General features: G+C 47.3%; 1 pseudogene; it reads left to right on the top strand.

The window, feature by feature from the left end:
* Positions 1-229: 229 nt before the first annotated feature.
* LOC119878848 lies at positions 230-3,439 on the top strand (annotated as a pseudogene).
* Positions 3,440-4,791: the final 1,352 nt, after the last annotated feature.

Here is a 4,791-nt window from a genome sequence, read left to right as displayed (position 1 = left end):
AGGTTGTAGGTAATAGACTTGGGAGTCGGGTTGCCAGATAAAATACAAGGCATCCAGTTTAATTTGAACTTAAGAGAAACAGTAATTTATTTATTTATTTTTTTAGTGGACGTATGAACTGTGCTGTCTTTTTATATTTCCATTTGTGAAATCTCGCAACTCTGATTGGGGTGTCATCAACATTTAGATAGTAACTCTTTGTAACCACTTTATTGAGACATATATCAGACAGTTTACCCATTTCAAGTATATGTGCAAGGATGTGAAGTGTACGCACAAAGTGATGCAGCCACCTCCACGATTCTAGAATAATTTCATCTCCTCCCAACAAACCCCTGTCTCATGTAGCTGTCTACCGCTAATCCTTCATCCTCTGACCCTTCCTCACTCCAGCCCTATGCAACCACTAATCTACTTTCTGTTTCTATTTACCTGTTTTGGACAATTCATGTAAATGGAATCATATGGTGGGTAGATTTGTTTGCCATCGGCTCCTGTCACTTAGCTTAATCCACATGATAATATGTAGCAATACTTCATACCTTTCTATGGCCCAGTAGTATTTATGGATATACCAGCTTTGTTAACCTCTTTATCCAGCTTTGGACATTTGGGTCATTTCTACCTATTGCCTATGATGAATAATGCTGCTAAGAATCTTTACATAGAGGGGCTGCACGTGGCCTTATGGGCTGAGAAGAAAAGCCAAGGTGATCGCAGTAATGAATGCTGTGGAAGAAAACCAGGGGTCTGGCTAGTCTCAGAAGGTGGAGGAGGCCAGTCCTCCTGCAATGCAGCAGCCCACCAACCCTGCATCCCCCACTGTGGCCACCACACCTGAGCCCGTGGGGGCAGATGCTGGGGACAAGAACACCACCAAAGCAGCCAATGATGAGCTGGCCTACGAGGACGGCCGGGGCTTTGGCACTGGGGAGCTGGTGTGGGGGAAACGTCGGGGCTTCTCCTGGTGGCCAGGCCGCATTGTGTCTTGGTGGATGACAGGCCGGAGCTGAGGAGCTGAAGGCACCCGCTGGGTCATGTGGTTTGGAGATGGCAAGTTCTTGATGGTGTGTGTTGAGAAGTTGATGCCGCTGAGCTCCTTCTGCAGTGCTTTCCACCAGGCCACATACAACAAGCAGCCCATGTACCGCAAAGCCATCTATGAAGTCCTGCAGGTGGCCTGTAGCCATGCGGGGAAGTTGTTCCCAGCGTGCCACGACAGCGATGAGAGCGACACTGCCAAGTCCGTGGAGGTGCAGAACAAACAGATGATCGAGTGGTCTCTCGGAGGGTTCCAGCCTTCTGGCCCCAAGGGCCTGAAGCCACCCAAAGAAGAGAAGAACCCCTACAAAGAAGTTTACACAGACATGTGGGTCGAACCTGAGGCAGCTGCCTATGCACCACCCCCCCCAGCCAAAAAGCCCCGAAAGAGTACGACTGAGAAGCCTAAGATCATTGATGAACGCACAAGAGAGCAGCTGGTGTACAAAGTGCGGCAGAAGTGCCAGAACATCGAGGACATTTGCATCTCTTGTGGGAGCCTCAACGTTACCCTGGAACACCCTCTCTTTGTTGGAGAAATGTGCCAAAACTGTAAGAACTGCTTCCTGGAGTGTGCATACGTATCACCATGATGATGACAGCTACCAGTCCTACCACACCATTTGCTGTGGGGGGTGGGGGGCAAGGTGCTCATGTGTGGGAACAATAACTGCTGCAGGTGTTTTTGTGTGGAGGGTGTGGATCTCTTATTGGGGCTGGGGGCCACCTGGCAGCCATCAAGGAGGACCCCCGGAACTGCTACATGTGTGGGCACAAGGGCACTTACGGGCTACTGCGGCAGCGGGACGACTGGCCCTCATGGCTCCAGATGTTCTTCACCAACAGCCACGACCAGGAATTTGACCCTATGAAGGTTTACCTGCCTGTCCCAGCTGAGAAGAGGAAGCCCATCCGGGTGCTGTCTCTATTTGATGGAATTGCTACAGGGCTTCTGGTGCTGAAGGATTTGGGGATTCAGGTGGACTGCTACATCGCCTCCGAGGTGTGCAAGGACTCCATCACGGTGGGGAAGATCATGTATGTTGGGGACGTCTGCAGCGTCACGCAGAAGCATATCCAGGAGTGGGGCCCATTGGATCTGGTGATTGGGGGCAGTCCTTGCAATGGTCTCTCCATCATCAATCCTGCCCATAAAGGACTCTACGAGGGCACTGGCCGGCTCTTCTTTGAGTTCTACCACCTGCTGCATGATGCGCGGCCCAAGGAGGGAGATGACCGCCCCTTCTTCCGGCTCTTTGAGAATGTGGTGGCCATGGGCATTAGTGACAAGAGGGACATCTCGCGAATTCTCGAGTCCAACCCTATGATGATTAATGCCAAAGAAGTGTCAGCTGCACACAGGGCCCACTACTTCTGGGGGAACCTTCCTGGTATGAACAGGAGGCCATTGGCATCCACTGTGAATGATAAGCTGGAGCTGCAGGAGTGTCTGGAGCACGGCTGGATAGCCAAGTTCAGCAAAGTGAGGACCATTACTACTAGGTCGAACTCCATAAAGCAGGGCAAAGACCAGCATGTCCCCGTCTTCATGAATGAGAAAGAGGACATCTTACGGTGCACTAAAATGGAAAGGGTGTTTGGCTTCCCTGTCCACTATACTGATGTCTCCAACATGAGCCACTTGGCGACGCAGAGACTGCTGGGCCGGTCGTGGAGCGTGCCGGTCATCCGCCACCTCTTCGCTCTGCTGAAGGAATGTTTTGTTTGTGTGTAAGGGACATGAGGGCAGACTGAGGTAGTGACACAAAGTTAAACAAGAAAACACAAAACACAGCAAAACACTGACAACATGAAGATGGAGAGAAGTATCCGCACGCAGAAGAGAAAAAGGAAATTTAAAACAAAACCAGAGGCGGAAGTACCAGAGGGCTTTGCCTTGCACAAAGGGTTGCACATCATCTCCTGATTTTTCAATGTTAATCTTCAGTCCTTTTTAAAAACAAAACCAAGGTCCCTCCTGTCTCCCCCTCCCCTTTTTGTAGGTAAAACCTTTTGTTTTCTACTCTTTTCAGAGGGGTTTTCTGTTTGGATTTTTGTTTCTTGCTGTGATTGAAACAAAGAGGGTTTATTGCAGCAAAAACCAGTAACAGGACATAGCAACAATACCTTGCAGAGGAAGGACAGGAGGGAAAAAAGAGGAAATTCTACAGAAATCTATATATTGGAGTTTTTTTCTAACTATGTATGTTTTGTTGTCTTCTCTAGCCTGATCAGATAGGAGCACAAGCAGGGGGTGGAAAATAGTGACGCTCAGCAGCAGACTTTCCTTCCAGCCGCTGAGCTCTCTTGCCAGCACCATTCCTGGTCATGCAGAACAGAGCCCAATGAGCAGCAGGGAGACAGATCACACAAGACCCTTTTATGCAGTATTTCAGGTGCTTACCACACAGGAAACCTTGAAGAAGATCCATTTCTATAAGCTGCTGTTACCTCTTCCAGTTTGTGTGTGTGTGTGTGTGTGTGTGTGTGTGTGTATATATATATAAATGACAGATATGAGATATATATAAAAGGTACTGTTAATTACTGTACAACCTGACTTCATAATGGTGCTTTAAAACAGCGAGGTGAGTAAAAACATCAGCTTCCACGTTGCCTTATGTGCAAAGGGTTTTAACGTTGGATGAAGGGAGGCAGCTTGAAGGTGAATCGTTGCCATTCATGGCGGGCTTTCCCTCTAGTGTTTAACAAGGTGAAGGAGGAGAATTCGGGACCATGTACTCCTGCTTCTCCCTGCCAAAAACGGGTATGAGGTGAGATGGGGTGGGTCGGACCGTGGAGGGTTGAGAGTGGGATTCATCCAGGCTCACGCAATAACCTTTCGATTTTTTTTTTTCCAAAAAAAAGGAGACTCCCTCGGCAAGATGGCAGTTAAAAGGGGTCTTCATTCCCAGTTTCTCACATTAGCCAATTCAAGGGCTCCTTGTGGTGGGATCAGAAATTATCCAGAGTGTGGGAAAGTGACCGTTAAAAACCCCACCTGGAGAAAAAAAAAATACAAAATGAAAAAAAAAAAAAAAAAGGAACCTTCACATACAGGTATTTATGTGGACATATTTTCATTTCTGGGGGCTATGTATGTAGGAGCGGAATTGCTGGGTTAAGTGCTAAGTCTGTGTTTAACACTTAGAAGAACCAGCAGTTTCCCAAGGTGGCTCCACTGTTTTGTATTCTCACCAGCAGTGTGTGAGGCTTTTGATTTCTGTATGCTTGTCAACCCTATTTTTTAAAAAAAGATTTTATTTATTTGAGAGAGAGAGCAAGAGAGCGAGCAGGGAGGTGGGCAGTGGTGAGGGAGAGGGGCAGAGAGGAAATCTCAAGCTGACTCCTTGTGAACACAGACCCTGATTTGGGGCTCAATCTCACACGACCCTGGTATCATGACTTGAGTCAAAATCAAGAGTCGGCTGTGTAACCAACTGAGCCGCTGAAGTGCCCCACCAACACTTGTTTTAGCTAACACTTGCTTTTGTTTGACTTTTTTGTTCTCACCTTTCTAGAAGAAGGTGGGACATGATACCTCCTTGTTGCTGTGGTTTACGTTTCCTTGATGACTGATGAAGTTCATTATCTTTTTGTGTGTTTATTGGCTATTTTTGTATCATCTTTGCAGAAACGTCTTTTTGGATTCTTTGGACAGTTTTCTCATTAGATACCTTTGAAATAGTAGACTTCTTTTTAGAACAGTCTTAGATTTACAGAAGTGTCTTTTCCATTTTTTGCCTATTT

Source organism: Canis lupus, unplaced genomic scaffold (assembly GCF_011100685.1).
Source record: "Canis lupus familiaris isolate Mischka breed German Shepherd unplaced genomic scaffold, alternate assembly UU_Cfam_GSD_1.0 chrUn_S1981H2180, whole genome shotgun sequence".
Taxonomy (NCBI): domain Eukaryota; kingdom Metazoa; phylum Chordata; class Mammalia; order Carnivora; family Canidae; genus Canis; species Canis lupus.
This window is presented reverse-complemented; position numbering and strand designations above follow the sequence as displayed.